At 50.4% G+C, this 26,458-nt stretch overlaps 1 long non-coding RNA gene across 1 annotated transcript; it reads right to left on the bottom strand.

The window, feature by feature from the left end:
- Nucleotides 1-8,957: 8,957 nt before the first annotated feature.
- On the bottom strand, nucleotides 8,958-12,251 carry LOC118933395 (uncharacterized). Its single transcript, XR_005033098.2, has 3 exons — nucleotides 12,068-12,251; nucleotides 11,011-11,087; nucleotides 8,958-9,062 (listed from the first exon to the last, which is right to left on the bottom strand). It is a non-coding gene; the product is annotated as an uncharacterized LOC118933395 (long non-coding RNA).
- Between the last annotated feature and the right edge of the window lie 14,207 nt (nucleotides 12,252-26,458).

The raw sequence follows: 26,458 nt of genomic DNA, 5'->3' as shown, positions 1-26,458 counted from the left end.
CAGTGAGGGTAGGAGGTGTAGGGCCCTGGCTTCTCTTCCCCTTACCGCTTTTCTGCTCTCCTTCTTCTTGTGGCTGGAGAAGGGGCCAGTTCAGAGCAGAAGGGCCACCACCCATTCCACCCCTGCCCCCAGGCTCTAAAGGTGTGTCCCCTCCCCACCCTACTCCAGGTCTCCAAATAACTGTCTAATCAAACTCAGTGCCCTCCCAGCTGAGCTGAGAGCTAGTGCTGTCCACCAGGCAGATCCCCACTCCCTTGCACAAAGCATCTTACCTTCACCCCAGAAAACATGTCAACAGCTTCCCTGTGACTGCATACCTATTTGTGGGCTGGATGATTGAGAGAAAATAGATGCCCCTGACCTCAGAGAAAACAACAGCCCAGTGAAGGAAAACAGACCTGCTCCAGAAGAGCAGAAATGCAAGGAGCATTGATCCTAGGAGAGGTGCATGTGGGTAAAATTGAAACATTTCCAGAATTTCTCGCCTGGCTTTGGTGCATCTGCATAACAACAGGCGTTCAGAGGTGTAAACAAGTAGGCTTTAGTGCATTTGCATCTTTCCTCAGGGGTAGAGGAGTTCATCTCCATATCAGTGGGTAATTACCTGGGCAACAGAGGGCTTATCTGTACCTGAGAGGGGAGGGGGAGGGCTGGTGTTGTGGCTGCTTGAGCAGGAGAGAGAGATGGGCCGGACTGCAGTTTTGTAAGCAATAAACGGGTTTTAAACTTTATTTCTCCCTTTGACTGACTTCAGTTTTTAGAGGTATTTTGCACCAGGATTTCCTTTCCCCGGACTTACAATTGGCATAGTTGGCAGGGTTCTTGTGAACCCAAAACCTGTCATAATGGGTGAGACCTTTGGGAGGGCTGCCCCTAGAAATGATGGGGAGAAGCGGCGCTTGCACCAAGGGACATGTGTCTGCACTTGTGTGGTTGTGGAGGCGCCACCACCGCTGCTGGCCATGCCAACCCCGGCCCGTGGCCCGAGCCTAAGGCTACTGCTTCTGCCACTGCTGCTGCTCTTGCTGCTGGCCAGAGCCTGGCCACAACCATGGAAAGGAGCAGAGGTCCGGGTCACCTTGATAGAGAAGCAACTGGCTGCTGTGTACCATGCCTTGCTGGCTACAGAGCCCATCACCGGAACAGCTCCGAACAAGGTAATAACCCCCTATCCCATTGTGGGGTGGGTGCAAGACTGGACCCAAAGGCCACGGGGTGGCGTGGCACAGACACCTCAAAAGACAACGTGGGCCCATCGGTGTGGCTTGTCTTTCACCTTTGAAGAAGTCAGCCGAGCCCGGAAGGAGTGTCCTGCATATTGTGCAGATCAGCAAACCACCAAGAGGGGCCTAGAGTGTCTCACTGCAGCCTATGGTCAGTCGCCAGTTACTGAGAGCGATCGAGGTACCCACTTTATTGGACATGTGTTGCAAGGATGGGTGCAGCAATTAGGAGTAGAATGAACGTGGCCCTGGACATTTCAACACATGGATCAGTGATGACTGGCTCTTCTGGCACCTTGGGGAAAAGGCCTGAAAGCTGGCCTTCTGTGTATTCCTGTAATAACAGCAAATCGGCCCCCGACAATCACGGTTCTTTGCTTCTACGGTCTTTGTGTCCTGGATGCGCCCCCTGGCTGCAGCCGCCACGTGATGACTGGAATGGATGAGCTTTGGACTTAATCTGCATGTGAGAATTTGAACCTAGCTGAATCCTCTGGCTTGAGAATTATGATTGTGTTGCTGTTGTCAAGAAAATAATGTTTAAAGAGAGGCTTGACTTTGTCTAATGTTTGGTAAGTTTTGTGAGCAATCTAGCATGACTGTTAGGAATGAGTAAACAAGTGTGGAAACGTATTTTGTGCTTAGTGAGAGATTGTGCTGTAAAGTACATTTACTTAATCTGCATAGGCTGAATCCTCTGGCTTGAGGATTATCAAGATTTTATTGCTGTTGCTATTGCATGTTACTAGATTGGTCGGAAGAGGGGGATCGAGTAAATTGTAAGGCGAGATTTCTGGAGGGGTGGACTGCGGGTAAAATTGAAACACTTCCAGAATTTCTCGCCTGGCTTTGGTGCATCTGCATATCAACAGGCGTTCAGGGGTGTAAACAAGTAGGCTTTAGTGCATTTGCATCTTTCCTCAGGGGTAGAGGAGTTCATCTCCATATCAATGGGTAATTACCTGGGCAACAGAGGGCTTATCTGTACCTGAGAGGTGAGGGGGAGGGCTGGTGTTGTGGCTGCTTGAGCAGGAGAGAGAGATGGGCCACACTGCAGTTTTGTAAGCAATAAACAGGTTTTAAACTTTATTTCTCCCTTTGACTGATTTCGGTTTTCAGAGGCATTTTGCCCCGGTATTCCCTTTCCGCGGACTTACAGTGCAGAAGCAGGGAGCTTTGGGAGCACCAAAGGGGGTGGGCACGGGGCCAGAATCAGATGAGAGGATTTGGGGAACACCGCACAAGGAGGTGGCATTTGAGCTGAGCTTCAAGAGCAGGGAGGATTTCGCAGGTCACATTGGAAAAGAGGATCTATCATGAGTCCAGGGAGCGAGCATGAACCATCGGGAGGATGAAGGATCCTAAGGACTATCACATTCTGACTCAGTTTCCTTGCATGTCAAATGGATCACTGACCTAGCTCAGGGATTATTTGTGTTCTCTGAACCTGAGTTCCACAGGGGAGCTTTTGGACCACCGCAGGGAGTCAGCAGGGGGGCAGAGCATTCAGCTACCACCCGCCTCTCACCCGTTTCAACACAGCTATGTATTATATAGCTGTTTTGTATTTAGGGTTTCAGCGTAGATTAAGTTTATGAAGAGGCTGTACTACTTTTACACCACTTCACCCTCTGTAAACTACTGGACTAGATGATTCCTTGGGTCTCTTCCAGTTCTGAGCTCAGAGTCCTCCCCTAATAGCTCACAGTCAGCCCTTTCTTTACTGAGAAGGGCAGAAAGAAATGAATCCAGAACCCTGATTGCCAGTGGCCCTGTTTGGAAATTCCACCCAAAAGTCCTGGGTGGGCTTCTGCTCAACTGCCCAGAGTTGCTCAGCCCCATAGCCAAACTAGAATAAACTGATCAGTTCGTACCTGAAAATCCACCCTTTTCATTTAAAGCAAAGACCCACACACATTTTTTTCAAAGGGTAAATTACTTTTCTTTTCATTGACTTGTGAAAAAGAGAACCTGGGTTCCTGCCAATATACCTACCTGTTGTGTAAGAAGGCCAGGGGTGGGGGGTGTCCTTACAGCAAAGCCCAAAGCTTGGACAGCAGCCTACCAAACCTCTCAGAGATGTCCCAGCTAAGGCTTTCAGATGGGATGGAGGGTCTCCAGCAATACCAAGAGAAATTACTGAGTAATTCAAAGAATGAATGGGCAAACGCAGAGGACATTGCCCACATGCACGTCTCTCTTAAAAGGGTCACTCTAGAAGCTGTTATCAGTCCTGTTTCCCTTGGTGTGAATGAACTACCTTTAGAGCAAGAGTTGCTGGGGGAAGGGAAGGTCTTGGAAACTGGGAATAAGAGAAAAAGAAAGGCCCCCAAGTACCAGACAATCACTCACACAACTTTGTCCTGGCCTGGACTACCCCCTACCTCCCACCTTACTCACCCCACTCCAGCCTCTCCTCACACTCTCCCCCTTTCTTCCCCGACAGGCCTGCCCAGCTCAAGGCCCAAGTTCTAAGGGGTGCTTTCAGGGTGAGGGGAAAGGTATTTGGCCCAGAGCAGGGGGGTGAGGGAGGGATGTCATCTGTGCCATTGTGAGGGGTGTGGCAGATTAAATGTAAACACAGAGGAGGGGCAGTGGCTTCCTGCTGAGCTCTGGGCAGGAAGGAGTAGAAATTCCTACCTGCCTCCACTCTCTTCCCCACCTGCAGGCACAGCCCCTTGACTTCACAAACAAAGCTCAGACCGAAGTCAGTGGAGGCTTTGCAATGACATCTGCTCCTGCCCCGGGGCCTCTGCCAGGGACAGGCCTTGAAGCTAACCTTTAGCACAAGGGACCCCATTCTCAGAGGCCTCTGCCCTGGCCTACTTTCCTGGCCCCACTCTCCTCTTAGGAGCAGCTTCCATCTACAAAAGCCCAGGTAGGTCAAAAACAAAAACAAACACAAACCTGTGGGTCTCCCACACTCCTAGGTTGCAAAGTCAGGTGTGTAACTCAGAACAGGTCATGATTTCAGTGTCTTCCTCCATAGATAAAATAAGTGTGAAGATGGCTTGAAAACTATAAAGCACCTTTCAAGGGTCAGGAATAAATATTATGCCATTGATTGTGGGTTCAAACCCTGCCTCCATCTCCTACTGGCTGGGTGGTCTTGGGCACGTTACCAAATTCCTTAGTTTTCTCATCAGAAGTGCTCACGTGGCCTATCTGAAGGCGCTGGGGGGTGGACTAAGTGTGATGATGTGGGCAAGCCACCCAGCGCAGGCCCCACAGGTGGTAGAGGTCAGTTTTCTGTTACTATACTTCCTCTAACCAATGACTGTAAGATGAACCATTATTTTATGTTCCACTAAGGAAGACAAACTGCTGTCAATGGACTGTGAGGCACATCTCAGATTTCAGAGATGTGTACATCATAGAAGTGATGAAATACTGTATTATTGAGAGGACGAGGGGGCAACAAGAATGTCACTCTCCCCAGCAGGAGCTCTCCACTCAGGATGCATTGCCCAGATTGCCTCCCAATTAAATCAGAACCTCCAGCGTGCGGCCCAGTAATCTCTCTGTGCCTTGGTTTCCCCTTCTGTGAAACTGGGATAATTATAGAATCTACTTCTGGGGTTACATTAAATGAGTTAATTGATGGAAGTGGCTTAGAACAGTGCTAGGCCTGCAGAAATGCTGAAGTAAAGGTTGGTGATGACTCAGTTCCATGCTGCAGGTCCTGGCACACACTAGGTACTTTCTAGATGTCGGTCCAATGCAGTAGATATTGTCATGTGACTGCTGCCTAGCCCTCTTCCCTACCCCCGCTGGGAGAGACCCACTCAAGCCTCCCTTGGGGGTGGGGGCCCAAGAAGAGGCTTACCTAACCAAGGGCCTTCAGTCCAAAGTTCAAGGGAGCCTCACCCTGCCCAGGCACTTCACCCCACCCCTTAGACTACAGTGCGGTGGGCACAGCCACAGGCGACTTGCCACAGCCTCCTGGAGGCTATGACAAGAACCAAACTTCTCCCCCAGCTTCTACCCCACCCCCTTTCTGCCTTCTTAATTTTCTTTTCCATAAAGATTATTCTGTGTTGCTCCTCTATCAAGGCCTAGAGGATAAACATGTGGTCCAGAGGCAGAGAAACCCCAGGCTTGGAGGACCCCCTGCCCCCTCCCCAGCAGCATGAACCCAGGGCTTTTAAGCAAGGAATGGTTTTCAGTAAATCTCTCCTATCAGCAGAAACCTTTGAAAGAGTTTGTTTAAAGGCCAGGGAGATAAACAGCAAGGAGAAGTGTTTGTTTAAGATGTATGTTCTGTGTGGCCACTCTGGGGCCTGGATTCACATCTAAGGGAGAGAAGCCACTCAGAAACCAGGGTGGGGGCCTCCCAGGGGCCCCTGGGGCCCTGGGTGTGGACTCCAGCCCCAGCAGGCACAAACCTCAGGGGAGGGAGGGGAGCTGGACTGCACCTGCAGGCCCCTCCCAGGCTGGGAGGCAGGCGGAGCGGTTGAAAGGAGCTGCAGGAAGGGGAAGGAGCCCTCCTCACTCCCTTAGGAGAGGAGGCGTACCCAGCAGGACCCTGGTTGGCCTGCAGACAGAAACCCCACAGGGAGCCGGCTGCCTCACTCCCCAGCTCAAAGTTCAGACGAGGCCCAGCTCAGGGCCCGCCCCACAGAGCCCCATACACAGCAGCCCAAACTAAATGAAGCCTTGGGTATGGGCACCGCCAGCTCTGTGACCTTGGACAAGCCACCTAACCCATAACTGGAGCCCTGGTTCCTCTCTGTTGTGAAAATAACATGCCTGCCTCAAAAGGTTTTAAGTATTCCGCTTTTCACTGGACAAATATGAACTGAGTACCTGCTTTATACTAGACACTGTGCTATAGCTTGGGGTATGACAGTAAACAACAACCAAAAAAAACAAGAGTCTCTGCCCTTTTGGAGCCTAAAGTGGAGTGTAGACGGTGAGCACAATGACTAAGTCATTACCGTGGTAGAAGGTGGTAGGGGCTATGGAAAGAAATGCAGCAGGCTCAAGATGCTGGGAAGGGACGGTTAGGTTTGGCCTCGCTGAGAAGATGGTCTTGAAGGAGATCCAGATCTCAGAGGGGCGAGGGGCCCAGACAAAACCCTCAGCCAGGGAAAGTACCTGCAGAATTGAATGAAATGTCCACATACACAAGCCCAGGGGCAGAGTCCTGGGGTCAGTAAGAACCGATGTTGTTATTTCATCCTTGTTGAAACAATCGCTGAGGGCAGGGGAGATTTCAGGGAGGAAGCAGGACTTTAGCTGGGATCCCCCTGGAATTCCTTCTTACTGTCAAGGGGAGAGGAGAGAAAGCCCCTCTGGAGCAAAGTATGTTGAGTGTGGGGCGATAGCAGACCAGTGCCGGAGCTCATTCCCAAACCCAACGGGGCCTGGCAGCAAAGACAGCTGGATTCTCAAGGAAAGCCCTCCACAGAGGTCAGGAGGCTTTAACTCTGCCCCTCGCCTGCCGTGTCGTCTGAGGCAAGTTCCAGCTTCCTGGGCCTTCTTTTCCTCTCAGTAAAATGGGAATAATGTGTCCTTCTCTGGAGGATGGCTAGGAGTGTGGAGGGAGGAAGGAGGGGTGTTTGTGCCTGGAACATAGAAGATGCTCAGTGAAATGTTGGATTTGTCCGGGCCCTCCCTCGTCCTTGCAGATTCCTTTCTGGCTCTTCCATGGGAGGGTGAACTAGATGGTCCAGAGCTGAGCCCACCAGGTTCCAGAATTAGAGGAGATGTTGGACAGCTGAGCATTGTCTCATGCAGCTGAAGGGCTGTCCCACTGGAGGAAGTTTAGATTTGTTCCTGGGCTCCAAAGGGGAAGGTAGGAATTTTAGAGAAACAAATTTGCATTCACACTCAGGAGGGGCCTCCCAGGGGGCAGTGCTGTTCATGGCAGAACAGACTGCTTTGGACTCAGTGAGCTCTGCTGATAGGACTCCTGTGAGCAGGGGCAGCTGAGTTTTGGAGAGAGGGTAAGCAGAGGGGACCGTGCTCTGGGAAACATCTGGATCCTCTGGTTTCGGGCCCCTCCCAGCTGTTGAGGATTTACATCTAGGCTCCACATTTACGTCCATGCAGAGCAGCCCCCACAGTGGGCTTTCTCTATTACCTTGTGAAAACTTGTATGGCCCGTGTCCCTGGGGTTCTGCCATGTGATAGGCCAGTGTGTCTGATGATAACTCCATGCTAAATTTGAAGTGGTCACAGATTAGCATGTTAGTCCTGCCAGGTAACCCAGAAACAGCTTTAGAGGGTCTAAGACGTGTCAACACAAAGGTATGAGGGGATGGTGGGATCTCAGGCAAAGTGGGAGAGACTGAGGGACAGATACGTTTGGGAAAACATGCCTGAGCCATTTATCAAATAATTCTTAGTACCCTCCAAACCCTTCCTACAGTGAGATTAACTTTAGCCAAGATCATAGACCGAGGCTCAAAGATTTAAAGAGCCAGAATGCCTCCCTCGGCCCCTCCTCACCAACCAGCTGAAGTGCCAGGGGCATCTCTGGACACTGCTCCCTGCCCTGTGGACACCCTGCCAAGGAGAGCCCCCTGCGCCAGCCAGCTGGAAGCCAGCACTTTTCTTTTCAAAGCCTGCGCATCTCCTTTCCCTCCTCCCCTTTCCTTCCCGCCTCCCCCCCACCCCAAAAGGAGGATGCCCCTTCTGTTGAGTACACAGCCTGTAATTTTGCTGTCAGATCTCAGCCAGGAGGTCAGTGTTGTGACTGACTGTGTAAGGATCGCTCCCTTAAGGGTAATTACACTAAATTCCCCTCTGAAGGACAGCTCTCTCTGGATAGAATACAAGGAAACCCTGCATCCCCCAGTCACGGGAATTCACGATTTCTGTGGTTGTCACCGGCATCCTGGCAGCGAGACACTTCAAGGCACTTCCGCTGCTGGGTGGTGAGTCCGCAGGGTGGCAGGGCCCAGGCAGACCTGTTGAGGAGATGGCGGGGGATGGTCTAGCAGCCAGGGAAGGGTGAGATGAGGGGCCCCACTGGGAGCTGGGGCCTGGCTGGCCAGTGGGAACTGGACCAGAGCCAGGAGCATCTTCACCCTGAGCTGGGAAATTTGGGGAGCAGGAAGACCCCCTGCTGACATCCCCCCAAAAGAGGAGACCCCTCAACATTCACTCATTCCTTTGTTTCCCAGATTGGCTTTGAGCTCCCATCATCTGCGGTGCGCTGTACTGGGTGCCGAAGGGGGACCCCAAGAGGGGCAGAAGCTTCCTCTGGAAAGAACAGGAGGGCCCTTGGGCAAAACAAAGCACTCATGTGGAAGATGAATTGATATCCAAGCCCCACAGCCACCATCCCCAGGCCCCTTCCGAGGGGTGACACCCTGACCCTTGCTCCCATCTGCCCTGAGGGAGGATGGCAGGGATGTCCAAGACCTTGCAGACGAGCATCCTCACCTCCACAGCCTGGCCCTCAAACTTCTCCCCACCCTAGGGAGACCCCGGCAAGAGTTGGGGAGTCACTCACCCACGACAAACAGTTAAAAGGAAGAAAGCAGGTCTGGCGGTATCAATGCACTTTGATAACAATAAACTCTGCTTTTAATTTATGCTAATGTGTAGGGCTGTGGTGACAGTAAGAACTAAATTACAGAGTGCCTTTCGAGCTGGTAATTATCCCTCCATTTTTCGCTGCTCTGGAAGATGGACACACAATTATGCTCTCTTGCTGTATATTAATACAGATTCTTGACATCTTCAGCAGACCTGGAGCTGTCATCGAGCTTTTTGTCTCCTTTAATTGAAAATTAATGGTTACTGGGTTGCCACGGAAACACAGGCCACGGACGCCAATGGCGCTCATGTCTCACCAAGGGACTGGCGGCGTTAGGAGTCCGGAATGACCTTGAAAGTTAAAAGAAAAAAAAACTTAAAAAAGAAGGGGAGAGCAAAAGAAATGAGGACAGGAGGGGTGGGAGAATGTGTCAGAGCTGAAAGAGAAGAGAGAAAGGAGAGAAAGGAGAAGGAAAGCAAAGATAAACGTAATAGAAAATTGCAGATGGTTGGGAGTATGGATGCTGGACAAGGGGAAATTAAATTAGTAAGTTTCACCTCTTGATGTTTGTCTCTTACCTCTCATTTTTTAAAAAAGATCTATTGGAAAAGTAGGAGCTGGGTTTCAGCTTCCAAACCCATGAGTCTACAGATCTGTATTAGGAGGAATGGCAGCATCTGCCCGGAGCCCCTGGGAGGAGGAGACAAAGGCTCCTTGGTGCCTGGGAGGCTGCAGGCAGAGCAGGGGGCAGGGCTGAGGTGTGCTGCCAGGGCACTTCCCAGGGGCCAAGGGGGCTGTACTGTCAGAAATGGGGGGCAGAGAGGGGGCTGCCTCCTGGGGAGCCTGAGGAACTGCCACAACATTGCTCCAGCAATAATGAGCAGGTGAAAGGGCGCTGTCGGCTGGGCCTTCAGCTTGAAGACACAACAATAGAACTCACAGAGTCAGAGATGGGGGCTACGAAGGGGAGGGGTCCTGGCAAGGGGAGGCAAGGGTTGGTTGCCCAGGAAGATAAGAGATAAGGGAAGCAGTTCCCTCTGCCTCCAGGGTGGCCGGTGGCTCCAGGCTTGGGAATGTCTTTATCCTAGGAGAAGTTGGCAGGCTCAACATAGGGGCCCTGGGGACCTCTGAGTGTCCTGGCAGGGAAGGTGGGCTCCTTCCTCACCAGCTCACATCCCAGTATCTCAGTCCAGAGCACAGGCTCCAGAAATACAATGAAATTCAACAATTGCTGGATGTCAACAGTGAACCAGGAGTCCAGCTAGAGAATCAGGTGCAGAGCCTGCCCTAGAAAATCTCACACTCCAGGATGGACAACACGTAAACAAAAAATTACAGTTAGTCACAACCCCCTTCCAAAGATTTCTCTACAAGGATGTTCATCACAATGTTGTTTATAATAGCAGGATTCCAGAAACAATCTGGATGACCAATAATTGAGGATTGATAAAAATACAGTAGTCCCCCTTATCTGTGGTCATGCTTTCTGCAGTTTTAGTGACCCAAGGTCAGCTATGGTCAGAAGGCAGATGATCCTCCTTCTGACCTATCGCCAGAAGGTCAATAGTAGCCTACCACCATGTCACGATGCACCTGTCATCACCTTGCTTCATCCCATCATGTAGGTATTTTTTCATCACACATCATCACAAGAAGGGTGAGTACAGTATAATAAGATGTTTTGAGAGAGAGGGAGGCCACATTTACATAACTTTTATAACAGTACATTGTTATAATTTATAATTCTATTTTGTTATGAATCTATTGGTATAATTGTTCTGTTGTTAGTTACTTGTAATTAATTTGTTATTGTTGTTAATCTTTTACTATGCCTAATTTATACATTAAACTTTATTATAGGTATGGATATATAGGAAAAATCATAGTATTTATATGGTTCAGTGCTATCTGCTGCTTCAGGCTTTAAGACTGGGGGTCTTAGAATGTATCCCCCATAGGTGAGGGGGGACTACTCTATATGCCTTACGATATACCCAGAAGATGGTGCACTATATTGTCATTTCAAATCATGTTGGAGAAGAAAATATAATGACCTAGGGGGAAGGTCCTCACATTTTGTTTAGTTAAAAAAAAACAGTTTATGTAATGGTAATATATTCATGATTTCATGATTCTGTTTCTAAAGTTTTTGAGATATGTGTACATTAAACCTGGTATGCTGTAATAAAAAGTTGCATATGTATGTGTAAATGTGAGTGTGTAAATATGTGAGTATGTGAATGTGAATGTTCGTATGTATGAGTGTATAAATGTGCGTATGAAAAAGTAAAATCTTACCACGGTTATTGCTGAGTGATGGCATTATGGCTGAATTTTATCTCCCTTTTTATGCTTTTCTGTATTTTCCAAATTTTCTACAATAAATATACATAAGTATTACTGATAGAGGAAAAAAAGGTGTCTTTGAATTAGCTTTTCCAGAAACCAGTCCCCTAGAGATAAAAATCCCCAGCCAGGAGTTACACACACACACAGAGAACAGGCCTCTGGCCCAGGTGCTTCCCTCAGAAATCAGCCTCTGCAGTCCCTCCCCTCAATTACCGGGACCCCATCCCAGGCTCTCACTCCCACCCAGACCCTTCCCCACCCCCACCTGTAGTCAGGGTGTACAGAGCTGAGGGGAGGGGCTGAGGACCCCCAGGAGGGGCTATGGGGGGCAGGGCAGGCTGAGCAGGTCCTGAAGCGCACAGCTCTAGAGGCCAACGACCACTCCTTGATCCTGCGTGAATCTTAATCTCAGCTGAGGCCCAGAGAGGTTAACTGATTTATGCCAAGTTGCAAAGTTGGTGGGTGGCTGAGCTGGAAGCCAACCCCAGGGACTGTCTGCCTCCAGGTGTGTAGCCTCTGCAACCTCCCTCACTGGGTCCAGAAACCCCAGGTCCAGCTGGAAGCCTCTCTGAATTGCTTGGGGTTTCTGGATAAGCCCCATTCTGGGAAGGTCACCATGATAAACAGCATCTTTTCTTGGTCTTTGTACCCTTGATTTGCCCTGGACAGGGCTGGGAGAGAATAGTCATGCTACCCTTAATTAGAGCAGGTATTTTGGAGAAAGACTGGCTGGGAGTGGGGCTCCTGGGAAATGCATTCTTTCCATCTCTCAAGAGACACATTCTTAAGTTCCTGCCCCTCTCAGGCCCCACACTCACCTGGCAAACAGGAGCTCTGTCCCTCACCCTCAGTTCACTCTTTCACTTGGGGCCAAATCTCAGTCTCCAAAATCAGATTCCACACTCCCTTCCTCTGGGAAGCTTTCAGGCAATTAATTTTATGTTGCCAATATTATTCTTTTACTCTGCCCCCTGATAATAAGTAAAACTACCCTCATTGTACACACCCTCTGTGGCAGGCCATACTCCACGTACTTTTCAGGCATTCACTCCATCTTCTTAACCTTATGGGGGGGTGCTATTTTCACCAACTGAAGCACAGAGTGGTTAGTTGACTTTCCCAAAATCACACAGCAAATCGGTGGCAGTCAGCATTTGAACCCTGGCAGTCTGAGAGCAGAAGCCACACTCTTAACCACCACCACCCCACCGCCAATGACAACGCAAGGGTATGAGGTTTCACTAGAATTCCATTCCACTGGATGACCTGGAATTCAGTAGCCCAGTTTGACTGGGCTCTTGTGACAGTTCACTGATTGGGCAGCTCAGGGCGATGGTCTTTACCCAGAACAGAGGATCTTGCATTTGTAGGCAGGTGGAAACAGGCTTGTCCCCATCATCTGGAGCACATATCACATCTGCCACATTGACTTGGTCAGTTCTGTCCTTACTGGTCCTGCTACCAGAACTCAGGACAGTCTCTGCACCTGGGGAAAAGTTCACAGAGCAGCAGGCTGGCCAGCTGGGAACAGTCACTGGAGAAAGGTTGCAGATGAAGCCCTCATGCCGCTGCCTACCCGGACTGAGCTCTGGAAACAGTGGAGGCCTGGCATCCTCTCCTCTCCACCACCCTCCACCCCTGCTGCTTGCCCTTCTTTGCTCCTCCCCATCCTCCCCCACCCTGCCTCGCCGCTGCCCACTTCCCTATCCACCCACTTTCCCAGAGTGAGAACAAACAAGAAGACAAGCCCAGCATCAGTGGCTGCGGTGGCAGCAAGGGGTGCAGGGAGCTTGCCTTCATTTCCCGGCTTCCCTGATCCCGACCTTAATCCCCGCTCAGCATTCTGTCAGCCGGGTTGTTCTCAAGCTGACATTGCTGCAGGCGCCTTCTCGCCAGCCTTTCCTCAGATCTGCCTCCTCTGGGGACTTCTAAAGAGGAGCCAGAGGTTTCTCTGTTACAGCCGGCTTCACACACTGCCCTCAAGCAAAGCCTGGCTCCCAGGGGGCCTCGGGGAGAGGGGGCAGCAGGGGCAGTGCCAGGCCTGCTGCTTCCAAGGAAGAGGGAAAGACAGAAGTGGCTGGACCCTAGAGGGTTCTAGAATGAGAGTCAGACCTGGGGCAGGAGCCTGGCCCATGCTGTTGGGTTTCTCAAACAGGGGGAGCCTTGCTCAGGTGTGTGGGCCTGCGACGGGAAAAGAGGCTGGAGTCCAGGGAATTCAGGCAGGGGTGAGTTCTGGCTGTGGAGGAAGCGGCAAGGACTGCGATTTTCTGAGTCCGCCTGGAGATCACAGTTCAGGGGTGGTTTGGAGAAACGGGCAGCTGGGGCCTGCACCATATGAGTGTGCATGAAAGAAAATCTGTGCATACACATTGATCAGCTGACTTCCTCAACACCTATGACATTCTGGATGCTGGGAGAGAAAAAGGAAAGGCACCCTGGTGAAAGGGGTAGAGCGTGAACTTGGCTTGAGATGGGTCGCTATCCCAGCCCAGCTCTTCCACGGAGTAGCTGCATGGCCTTGGGCCAGTCACTTGGCTTTTCTGAGCCCCATTTTTCTCACCTACAAGGTGGAGACTGGGTTATAATAAAACCTTCCTTGCGGGATCCCTGGGATGTTTACAGACATGTGCAGAGCACCTGGGGTTTAGAATGATTTTTACTATACATGTCACTGTCCACAGGGGACATTAGACTCCAGAGTTTCATCTGGATCTTCATGAATGGGGGCTCTGCATGCAGGGTGCCTGTGAAAATGCTGAGTCTCCACGTATGAAATCAAGGTCAGGCCTCAGCCCGAACAAACACCCAGGGCAGTGAGTTCTGGTCAGCCTGCTGCTTTCCCCAGAGTCCAGCTTGTGACACGCCCATCCTGCCTGGGACGCAGGAGGTTCCTGGAAACCCAGGAAGGGGCTCCCAAGACCCCAGGTGCTCAGCTTCCTGTCCTGCGCATTTGTCTCCAGGCAGAGAGCTCTGAAACCCACATGCAGGCTGGATGGGCTTTGTGAGAGTCCAAGGCAAGAGGCTGGGTGAGTAGCAGAAAAGTTGCTTCCCCTTCCAACCTCTCCATTCCACAGGTGGGAAGGAGTCCTAGACGGAGGTTCTGGATTCAGTTCCTCTAGCTCCTCAACACGATCCCCCCCTGGAGCAGTAAAATGAGCACTGGCTCCTCCTATTGCCAGGAACTGCACAGCTGGGTGACTACAGGCAAGTTACTGAACTTCTCTGAGCCTAGGTGTCCTCCCTAGTAAAATGGGAATGTTAGTTACTGTTTGTCTGTGCTGTGGTGCAGTAAAAACCAAGCAACACAGGTGAAGCATCTAGAACAGTTCCTGTCAGGTGGCAAGTGCTCGCAAAACATGCAAACCGCCCTGGTTGGCAAAAGGTTTTGACTCAGGGTGAGGCATGTCTGTATGAGCACGACTTGGTAATAAAAAATAGAATGTTGACAGTGTTTTAGGTTTCAGAAATGGGTATGAATGTCAAAAAGTCAAAGCAGCAGATCAAGAAGTCATATCACTATCCTTGGCACCTAATAGATGTTGGTACATTCTCATTTTTTCTTTCCCTCCTGCCTCCCTTCTAACCAAAAAAAAAAAATCTTATCATCCTTCTGACCAATTCATTCCAGCCCTTTGGGGAAAGTCAGATTCCCTCCTGACCTAACCATAATGCTTCCTTCTCATCTTTGGGGACAGGGGTTCCTCTGGGACCCACTTGGGGCACCATTTTCTCCAAGTCTTTGAGAAACCACCCGTCTCAGAATTCCCAGGAACTTGTCAGCGAGGCCGATACTTGAACACTCCCCACCTGCTGAGTTAGCATTGAGGGATGTGCCTGGGTGTCAATGTTTAATAAGTTCCCTTGTGATTCTGACACCCACTAAATTCGAAAACCACCGCCTTGACTCTTTCCCCCGCCCCCGACCCATGCACTGGATTCATAGTGTGTGCCCTTATATTTGTTACAGTGTTTAAAGTCCTTGTCATGGGAATGTGGTCACTGCTCCCCCCAGCCAGGAGATACCTTGCCACAGTCCTGCAAGGACCCTAAAGTCCCTGGGCAGGATTGAGCCCATGGTACCTGTACACACACCTCCGCCACGGTTGGCAGGAGCTGGGACTGCTCTGTCCATCTCCCACAGTGGACTCTGAATTCCTAGAGTTGGTGTACCTCCGGGTTTCCCGCATAGGTGGCCTGGGATGCCACTGGGGCTCCATCTTTGTCAAACAAAGCATGGGCTCCATGCCCTGGCATTCAAAGAGACAGGATCAGGAGGGCACATGTTGTCTCCACACTTTCCAAGATGTCTCTGCCCTGGGGCTTCAGGAGCAAGAAAGCTTTCTGCTACTTTTTCTCTCCCTGGAGGGTCCCCCAAATGATGGGTGCCTTAGTGTTAGGAGAAGAACTGGGAGCGGCCACATCTCAGATCTCTGACAGCTCACATCCCCCGACATTCCAAGCCCCACACCCTGTAACTACTCCCACCTGCCTTAGCGTGAGTTAAGTTGACCAGAATTCTATCAAGGTGCCCCTGGGAGAAGGCAACAGTGGGACATGTGAGTCTGAAGTCCTCGCCCTTCACAAGCAGTCACGCGGACCATGGCAAGTCCCTCCCTCAGCCGCCTCACCGGAGAAGCAGCAGCTCAAAGTTGTGAGGGCACAGAGAGACCACGGACATAAAAGTGCTAAGTGAACACAAGGTATGGATCTTGTATTCATTCGTACTTTGTAGAATGAATCCTTTTGAACTCTGTCTACTAGCAGGCTCAGGCTACCTAGGAAGCCCCTGGTCCCACTGCCTCCTCTCAGGGAGTCCTCGGCTCAAGCTGTCTGGCTCTTAAAACAAGCCCATCTGTTTGGGGTGCTTCGGAGACAGCAGGGAGGGGCCTCAACCACTCCAACTGCTTCCAAAGTGATGGAGTCTAGAACCCCATTCGAAGGCAGCCTGGAGCCGTGAAGTCTGCCTGAGGGTGTGGGGAGAGGCAGGGAGGGGAGGCACCAGGGCAGGAGGACTCTGGGAGCCAGATCCCGAGACTCCCATGGGCGTGAGAGCAGAAACCCAAAACCTGGCCCCCCAACCCTGCCCCCTAAGCCACCGTCCGGAAAAAATAAACTATTTCCTGCAACCAGCTCCGAAACAAAGTCTGTGAGTGAGCTGTGACACATGTTACATAAATAGAAGCCGCAGAGGGGAAAAGCCTGTTTTCTCTTTCATTATTTATCACTCTCTAACCATCTCCAGCTGGGTGAGTAAACAGGCGCGTTGGCCCATAATGAGGAACAGGCTGCCGCGTGGGGCTGCAGAGGGGCGCAGGCCAGCGGAAGGGCAAGCATGATGTGTCTGTCTGTCTGTCTGCCCCAAGAGAGAAGAGTCGGAGTCTGCAAAGAAGGCTCTGGGAGCACCTGATTCCAGCAGCGAGCTGCTACCCACCTGATGCCCTGGCCAGGGTGGGGCACAGTTGGGGACTGCGTGTGCTGGATGGAGGAGGTGGCAGATGTGGGTGGGAGAGGATGTGAAAGGCACAAGCTCAGTGTGAGGCTGCCAGTGTGCTGGGTCTCAGTGTATGACCCTGTGGGCAGGCCTCTGAGTGTGGCCAAAGGGATGTGTGGGAGCAGGGCAGTGTGGGGCTGTGTGAACTTCGACTGCAAGGGCTGTGGGGAGCCATATGTGAGCTGGGGAGGTTGAGGGAGGGGGTATATCTGGATGGTGCAGCTGCATGTGAGGGGGGGGGCGGAGCCATGGGAGCATGTGAATGTGTGCATGTGATCCTGGCTGTGTATATACAGGATTGTGTGATGGTGTGAGCAAGCATGTCATGTGACTTTGATAGTGTGTACGTCTGTGTGTCACTATGGGAGTATGGAAAGCACATGTGAGATTTTATGGCCCTAAGGTGTTGTTATGGGTTGATTGTGTGTCCTCACCAAAAAGATATGAAGTCCTAACCCCCAGCACCTCAAAATATAATCTTATTTGGAAATAAGAGTTGTTGCAGATGGACTCAGTTAAGATGAGGTCATACCGGAGTAGGGTGTCCCCTAATGCAATGTAACTAGTGTTCTAATAAAATATGTCCTCTTGGAAAGTCCTCTCTGTGAAGATACAGGGAGACATGTCCATGCGAACATGGAGGCAGAGATGGAAGATGCACCTACAAGCCAAGAGACACCTGGGGCCAGGAGAAGCTCACAAGAGGCTAGGCATGATCCTCCCCTACAAGTCTCAGAAGGAACTCTGACTTTAGAGTCCTAGCCTCCAAAACGGGGATGATAATAAGATTCTGTTGCTTTCAGCCACCAGTGTGCAGTACTCTGTTATAGCAGCCCTAGGAAATGAATAGTGGTGTATATGAACATGTTGTGTGAGCTTGGAAGAGGGTAAATAAGTTCAGGCAACCATGAGAATGTGTGTGTATGTGTGCGTGAGATCCTGGTTGTGTAGATGGGTGTGAGCATGACAATCTGGCCATGGGAGTATGTAAATGTGTGTGTAAGACCAGAGAATGTGACTGTGTGTGTGTTCGAGTATGCCAGCACACGTACACATTTGGTGCCTACCTACCATCATCCTGGAAAGGAACCCAACATCCATCCTTCACCTCTGGCTGCCTCTGCACACCCCCAGAACCCTTCCCTGACCTAGCCAGGTCAGCCCTGGAGGAGGGCTGAGACGATCCTGCTGAGGGCTGCCCCCCGGGGTCATCGCAACATCAAGGTTGAAACCACACTCTGGACCCAGAGTACTCATCAGACCCCTTGTTTGCAGTCCTGGGCATTCTTGCACAAAGAATGATTTCTCCCTAGCTGGGGGCCATGGAGCCTGTATCATTTGCCTACATGGGGAGTTACAAGGGAGACAGGCCTACAGTCAGAGGTTCTTGAAACAGAACTGGGTTTTGAGCACCTGTGTTGACCAGGCCAATCCCAGCAGACCACTGGATGTCCTTGCTTGCTTATTTTATAGGAATGGTGCCAGAATTAGGGGTGCTAATGGACATTAACTTGTCTTATTAAGAAATGCTTTATAAAATGCCCCTGCAGCCCGACTGAGACAGGCCTATCACAAAGGTAGCCCCCATGAGGAGCTATGGTATTGATAACATTTCCTCCATCAGGGTGGTTTGCTGTCTCCTTGTCCAGTTTCCCACAATCCCATCCCTTAGCTTTATAATGGTTTGATTAAATTCAGGAGTCTGCAAACTATGGCCCCACCAAATCCTGTTTTTGTATGGTCTGTGAACTAAGAATAATTTTTATAGATGAACATTTGCCATTGATTTGATGATAGGGAGCATTTACTTTGAACTCCCATTAAGCAAAATGTTATCCCTCTCCCCCTCCCCTGCCCCCAAGTTGCATCCTCATTGGTAGACCTGTACTACAAACACTTGTACTCAGTTATTATTGTAATTCCATTGATAAAAATTTTGTGGAAATTTGTTTTCTCTCTTGTTACATAAGCTCTTACACAATATCCGTGATTTTGCTTCTTGGTCTACAAAGCCTAGAATATTTCTTCTCTGTCCCTCTACAGGAATAGTTTGCTGGTCTCTGCCTCCACTACTGAATTCTGCCATTACAGAAACAAGTTGGCCATAGTTTTCCAATCCCTGAAATAGAATACTCTAAGTCCTGGGCCATATTGATTGGTTTGAAGAGGGACAAGCAAGATAGGCCCCAACAAGTCAGCATTTGCTTAAACAGTTCACTGGACTGAGCTGGGCCGGACGTGAGTTCAAAGCTGATAGGACTCCCTCCAAGGACTCTGAGAGCAAAGTCCACCCAGGGAAAGGCAGAGTTAAGCAATGTAGAGAATCCAATGGCATTGTTGCAAGGCCCTGGATCACACATAACCTGCAGCTCTCTATCCTTTGATTTTCCAGTTGCATGAGTCAATCAATTCCCATTGTTATTTAAGCCCACTTAAAGTGAATTTTCTGATGCTTGCCCCAACACAAGAGTACAGATGTAGAGTGCTTAATCCAGCTCAGGGCATCAAGGAAAACTTCTAAGAGGAGGTGTCATCTAAGCTGGGTCTTAGAGTCAGCTGTGGAAGCGAATGGGAGAAAAGGTATTCCAAGCTGAGGGCACTGCCTGGAAGGAAAGAGCACAGCACACGCCACAAGTCCCAAGGGGCAGAGCTGGGAGTGGCCAGGGATGGAATCAGAGGTTCAAGAAAGGACACCTAGGGGTCCACATCTTATGGGAATGGTTCTTGTGCAAGGCATGGTCAGTTCAGTCAGCACTTTAGATACAACTTCCAACCACTGTGGAGGATGGACTGGAGGGAGTTGCAGGGAGGGGATCAGGCTGGAAGCGGGGCAGCAATTAGGAGCCTACAGGAATACCCCAGGTAGACAATGATAAGGGTACAGACCAGTGGTAGTGGGGGTGGGGATGGAGAGGAGGGAACGACTCAGAAGTATTTTGGAAGTCACATCCACAGGACTTGGTGACTGGCTGTGACAAGAAAGGGACAGAAAGGATCATGGGTAATTCCTCGTTTCTAGAGCAACTGGGTGGATCCTGATGCCACCACTGGGGAGAAAATGCAGAGGTGGGGTGTGTTTGGGGATACAGATGATGATTGGGGCCTGGAACATGTTGCGTATGCCATCACTAGAGGTGCCCAGACATGGGCGTGGGAGCAAAGTCCAAGAGAGGGAGAGTACTTGGAGCTACCAACCCAGAGGTGGTAGTTCAAACCATGAGAGTAGATGGGCTTGTCCAAGAGGACAAGCAGATTGAGGAACGTAATGGGTCCAGGCTGACGCCTTGGGAACACCAAGCACGTACCCACAAAGGCTCATGGAAAGCAAAGTCAAAGAGGAGAATCCATGGGCAGAGTGCGGCAAGCGCTGGTGCCCTGCCTGTGTCTGTCAGCACTTACCTCGAGATGGAGAAGGCTGCTTACTGCCAACACCTGCTCTTTGCCTGAAGCGTTTTTCCCGGCCATGGAAACACCCTCGGCTCCAGCTCAGGATGGGCCGGAAGTGCTGAGAGTTAGTGTGCCTGGAAGCAGCCGTCAGCCAATGGCAAAGGGAAGCTGATGAGTAAATACCCCAGCTTCCTTGCCCCGCGGTACGGACAACTCACGGCATGTCTCATGTATCGTCCAGAGTTCCCCAGTGCGGCTGTGCCCCTCTCGCTCACAGTCGTAGCCTGAAGCGCTAATAGCAGTCCCTGTACTGGCTTCCTGCCCCTCCTCTCCTTCCCTGGGACCTCTTCCCAAAGAAACTCTGTGCGCTTGAATTCTCATCTCAGAGTCTGCTTTCTGGGAGAATCTAAACTAAAACAGAGGTGTCAGGAAAACCAAATGAGTAGAAAATTTTAAGATGCTCTCCCCAGGTAACTTTTGTTTTTGGGAGATCAGATCATCCCTGCCCAGCGCAGTGCCTAGCTCCACACTCATAAAAGAGGCAGGGCGATTTTCCTGATCCTGAGGTTCTTAGCAGGGGACTTTCCACGTTCTGAGGCTGGGCAAACTTCATTAGCAAGAAATCCTTTCCTATCTCTCACCTCAGTTCCTCCTGTGTTTAAAGGGGCTGCTGCACACAGGGAAGTGTGGCCACAGCCCCTTGAATACTACAAAGGCCTGGAAGGATGCCCGCCCTCTCCTTGCACCCCAGCATGCCAAGTGGCTTTCACTTTTTCCTTTCATCATATGTCCAGTCCTGTGGATGTTCATCACTTCTCTTACCATCTGCAATCCAGGGACGAGCTCTGACTGTGAGTCAGTGTCCCAAAGGGAGGCAGGGAGAGCTGGGGGGCCTGGAAACACTCCCTACTCCCACCCTATTCCTCACCTTACGTCTTAAGGCAAGAAACCAAGAGGAAGGGACTTGAAACAGACTTCTGGGGGAAGATGGGGAAGGGTCCTCATGAAGCCATCCAGGAGAGCAACAAAGTGGACACTCCAGTGTGTACCAAGTCAGGTGGGAATGCAGGCACTCTGCTTAGGTAATTGTAGAAACGAATGTGAGTTTCAACCTCTCTGAGCTTTGGTCTTGTCATTTGTAAAATGAGGATAATAACAGTGTCTACCTGAGTCAGGCTGGGTTCCCCTGGAAGCAGGCCCTCAGACAAACTACTCCAGTCCACCACATGGTTGATTTAAGAGGTAAAGGAAACATGAGAAGTGAGGAAGTGGGACAAGGAAGGGAAGGAAGGTAATAAAGTGTATGTTATCAAGCCAGCGGCTAGGGTGGGCTCAGTCCTGCTGGGGAACCCTGGGGCTGCACACAGAACACACATATCAGAGTAATCCCACCAGAGGGGTGAGAGCGTGGGAGCAATTTTACACTAATTCCCATCAGACATGGGTGGCGGGCTCTCCCAGGAGGGGTTAATTCCCAACACTTCTGGCCTCCTGCACAGTGGCAAAGTGGGCTCCAATGCCCAGAGGGAGCCCTCAGCAAGGACAGGCAGGTGCTGTCAACTGGAAGGTTGAGGTGTGTAAGTGGGTCAGGGGAAGGCACAGGGACAGGGCACCGGGAGCATTTGCCTACCATCTCACAGGGCTGGGAGGGGGAAATGAGGTCACCCATGAGGAGTGCTTAACACCGTGCCCGAGATGGGTTTGAGTCTGATCCAGATTCCGCTTCACTCCAGCCTTCCGTAGCCTGGCCCAGGGACTTCTGGTGCCTAATGCCTATGAGGGAGGTCGGACCAGGGGTTAAGGGCAGAGGGGACTGGCCGAGAGAAGGCCAGAGGGCGGGGTGCAGGAGAACCAGGAACCATGGGGCCCAGGCCAGGCATGGACTGTGAGTTGGACTAGAGTGTGAAAGCCCCAGGAAAATGTGCGTGCCCCAGTTCACAGTCCCAGCCAAACGCCATGCAGAACACAGGACTTATCTCATCTCTCCCCTTATGTCTACACTGCATCCATTGCCTTTGCCTTTTGGAGCACTGCCTTCTCTGAACAAAACAAACTAAAGCATTAGGACCCTGTGGGGTCAGAGTATGTGCTGGGGTCTAGGATCCTGTGGGGTCAGACTATGTGCTGGGATACCATAGATGTCCCACAGGTGATGATGATCTCCAGTATGAGGCTACCGTGGCTTTGACTTTTCTCCTTCACATCCTACCTCGCCTTCCAGTGTCAGTAGCTGAGACCCCAAACCCAAGACCTTCAAGTTTCCATGGGGAAGGAACACTTCCCTTGCTAAGCCTCAAGCTCTGGAGGTGTCCCTATGGACAGGCAGAAGGGAGCAGGGGGCAGGGACGAGACAAGTGGGGAGCACAGCCTTCTGGGAGCAGGGGATTGTCCCAAGTAAGTAAGGGTGCTGCCTTGTCCCATTTTCTATCCAACACTTCAGGATTTCACCCTTGACCCCCAGCTCTTTCCCTACAATGAGTGAAGACAATTACTACACACTTCTACATCCCCCAACTGATACCTGCAGGGCAGCAACTTGCCCTGAAGGGTCAGACTATTTTCTAACTTTGACCTGAAGTATCAAATCGTAATCAAACCAACAGGCATTTATTGTATACCTACTTTGTAAAACACACCATTCTGGGCGCAACAGGAAATCCCCAAATGACTAAAATCATGGGCCCCTGACCTCAGTGTATTGTCTAGTTGGAGAGATGAGGCATAAATGGTTAAAAATTAACAAATAATACGATGTGTTAAATAGTTACTAGGTGCCCTTAAACAAAAGTTAGCTAACAACACATCATAACATCAACAGGAGTGCTAAGGAAGAGACCGAGAGATGAAAGTGGACAGGGGTAATCAAGAAATAATATCCTAGCTCCAACCTGTCTGCTGCCTACACAAGTTATACTATTTCTCACCACCTCTCTGCCAGACCCTTGTCTTTCTCCCTGTTCTGCAGTTGAAGAAACTAAGATTAAGTCTCTTGCTTCAGGATTTCAGACTAGAAAGTGACAGAATGGGGATTTAAATCCAAGTGTCTCACAATGAAGGAAGAGGTGGAGTAGCTCTTGAAGGATGAACTATATGAAGGGGACCTCTGGGTCCACAGGAGATGAGGGCTGGGTGCAGATGCATGGGGGAGGGAGACAGTGCTGGATATAGGCTCTTGGCCCATCCCTGTGTGCGTCCTGCTCTCTCCCTGCTGGGAAATCCTTCACGGAGGGGTCTCCTTTGACCCAAAGATGCTGTGTTCTAATTGATGGAAAATTGTCCACTGCTTGTCAGGTTATTGCTCATTTCCTGATCCTTAATGACTGGTTTTCCACCAATCAGCCCAGAGTCCCATGCCCATCACTTTGTGAACAAGGCCTGAATCTCTGAGTCCCTAAAAGTAACTGTAGGGGGCCTGCAAACATTTCCCAGGGCCTGGGAACCTGGCACCAAACAGAGCAACCCAGCCCCACCCTCTAGTCCTGGGTACCTCCCTCCACAGCCCCCTGGGACAGCTCCCCACAATGCAGGATCCTCTACTCAGGGCAATATGGTAAGCTGACAAGCCTCCCCCCAGGACTAGGAATCCCCCTTAGGAAGGCGGCAGTCTGGAGAGTGCCTAGAAGCTTCCTGGAACAGTTCATTAAGATATCAACCCATAATGAAATATTTCTTTGTTTAAATCGTCATTTATCTTGGGGAACAGGGGCCTTTGTGGCAAAGAAAAAGGCTGCCCCCTGCCATCCCTCTCCCACCTCCACCCAACACAAACCCTGCGTCTTTCTGAGTCAGGAAGATTGGGAAGCAGGGGAGGGAACAGCAGCTAAGAGATCAGGAGGGGAGAAGATTCCAGAGTGGAGGAACCACAGGGGGACCACTTGACTGAGCAGGAGGCAAATGAGGAAAAACAGAAGGCCCTGAGGCTGTGTGTGTGGGTGCTGCTCAGAAGGAAGCCCACTGCACTGTGACCACAATGGCCAACTTCAGAAACAACCTCACTGTCCATCACCTGGAGGCTGGGCAAAGAAACCAGAGTACACTCATGGTGGAGTGTCACCATCAGCCTTTTCAATGAATGACCTAGAGATACAATGTAGCAAATCTCCCTAACAGGAAGTTGAGTAAAAAACTCCACCAACACAAAGTAGAAGCAAGGAGCAGACGGATACCTTTTATTTAAAAATTTAAGACACCCAAGCAATACTAAAAGGGGTAAGTGTATAAAACTGAACTCGGGAAGGCTCCCTACCAGCTTCAAAAAACTGGCTGCCTCTGGGAAGAGAAGGATGGAGAAAGGAGAGCAGAGATACGGAGAGGACCTCAATTATACCTGTGACAATTTTTAGGCTTTCTATTTTTATCTTTAAACATAAAGAAAGGCACACAAATCATTAAGTATACATCAGCTCAATTAATTTTCACAAAGTGAACACACCTATGTCTTCAACTCCCAAATTCAAAAAACACAGAACATTCCTAGACCCCTAAGAAACCTCTCATGCCCCCTCTCAGACACTCCCCATTCTCCTGAGTTCTAATGCCTTCAGTTAGTTTAATCAGTCTTTGGATTTCAGATGATGGAATCATGTTGTGAGTTTCTCATTTCTGGCTTTTATGTTCAATTTTGTTTATGAGATTGTGCCATGTTGCTGTGTAGCAATGGTTTATTCATTTCCATTGACAGATACTAGCCCATGTATGAGAATAGCATGACTTAATTCACTGCACTGTTGATGGATATTGCCAAGAGTGCTACTAAGAACACTCTAGTGTATGTGTTTCGGTGAACACATATATTATGCATATCTGATGGTATATACTTAGGAGTGGAACTGCTGTATTATGCTGGTAAAGTTTTATTCCTTAATAACTTAAGAAAGTTTTTGAGAAGAAAAGTTAAAACTCAAGTAGTAAGATGAATGGAAACAAAGTATCTGGGCCTAGATGTGTGGGGTCTGTGGGAATAAGGAGACTAATGTTTCTGGACAGAAACACACCCTCCCCTCAGGCAAGGGAGCTATTAGGTCTGGCCTGATACTACAAGATGACCCTGCCACCCACTTCATTCCCACAACAAGGAGGCGCAGACACTGGGAAAGGGCATCTGCTTCTGTGCAAGAAGACCATAGGCAAGTCCTTGCTGCAATGTCTCTTAGCTGTGTGACCTGGGGTAAGCTGCCTAACCTCTCTGAGCCTCAGATACCTCACCTGTAAAATGACAGGAGCCACCAAACCTGGGGTGAGGAAACTGAACAACATGTGAGTCAAGTGCCTGGCACACAGCAGACAGTTCCTAAGTATCAACTGCAGTTGTATGTATGCTTTACAATTTTGTGAAGTCAGTATTCACCATTTTTAGGTGAGGAAACTGGGGCTCACAAAGAGAAAAATAAGTATTTATGGGGAAGCAACTGATGAACAGGTCACCCAGCCAGATGCTTTGCCTATGCTTTTCATGCTATCCTTCCAACCACGCTTGGACGTATTCTCCCACTTTTGTGCATAAGGAAATTAAGACTAAGACATCATGGAACATGCCCAGTCACACTGCTGGCAAGTGATCATGGCTGAAGTTCAACCCAAAGCTGCCTCACTCCAGCTCCTGTGCTCTTGACCATGGCCTCCCTAGTAAGGCTAGACCATGAGACCATGGCCCTGGTTCTTGCCACAGCCAAAGCCCCTGGCCTGACTCTGGCCCCTCTGAAAGAACAAGGACAGAAAGAGGAGCCTCCTGCCCAGTCCTAGTCACTCAGCCTCACGAGCCAAGCGCTACTCTTCAAACCTCCTCACAGAGCTCTTGACCCAGAGGGAAGGGCTTTGGCCTGGCTGCTTGGATTGTGGGGCATTTGTTCTGTATCTTTCTTTGGTGAGACCTTGTTTTCCTCACTAAAATGTCCTTTAGGTGAGGACAAGGTAGGGTCCTTTGCCTCCCTTGCTCTGCCCCCCCCCCCCCCACCAAATACACTGTGACTCAGAGGTGCTGGGAACTGAGCAGGCTTGGAGATGAGGGGGAAACTGAAATGAAAGCCAAAATATTTCCCAGAGAAATCTCTCCAGGCAAGTGAGTCTGTGTGTGAGGGGTGGAGGGCTGCTGTGAGAACTGATGGGGAGCGGGGTTCAGTGGGTATGACAAGCCAGTCAGAAGACAGCTGGAGAAGCCCACCAGAGGTCACCTCATTCCACACACACACGGAAAAAATCCCTTCCTTTGGTATAGAATCTTGGTTCCCACCCTGCCCTAAGACTCTGCAGGAAGGACCAAAAGGAGGTCTGAGGGGTATGGGCACGGCCCTGCTGGGTTCACACAAGGACCTGCCATCTCCAGGCCAGGCCGAGGCCTGTCCACACACCCGGAGTCCCACCAGAGCTGACTCTCTGTGGAGGATAACTTGGATCACCTAACAAAGGGCTTCCTTTCTCCCAAACGGTACTCCTCCTCAGGTAACCCATGAGCAGGTAGTGATGCTTCAAAGACCATGAGCTGCTTCTCTGTCCTCACCGAAGTAGCTCTGGCTGGAATCC

The sequence above is a fragment of the Manis pentadactyla genome, chromosome 16, assembly GCF_030020395.1.
Source record: "Manis pentadactyla isolate mManPen7 chromosome 16, mManPen7.hap1, whole genome shotgun sequence".
Taxonomy (NCBI): Eukaryota; Metazoa; Chordata; class Mammalia; order Pholidota; family Manidae; genus Manis; species Manis pentadactyla.
The sequence above is the reverse complement of the archived record's forward strand: the minus strand, read 5'-3'. Positions and strand labels throughout refer to the sequence as shown.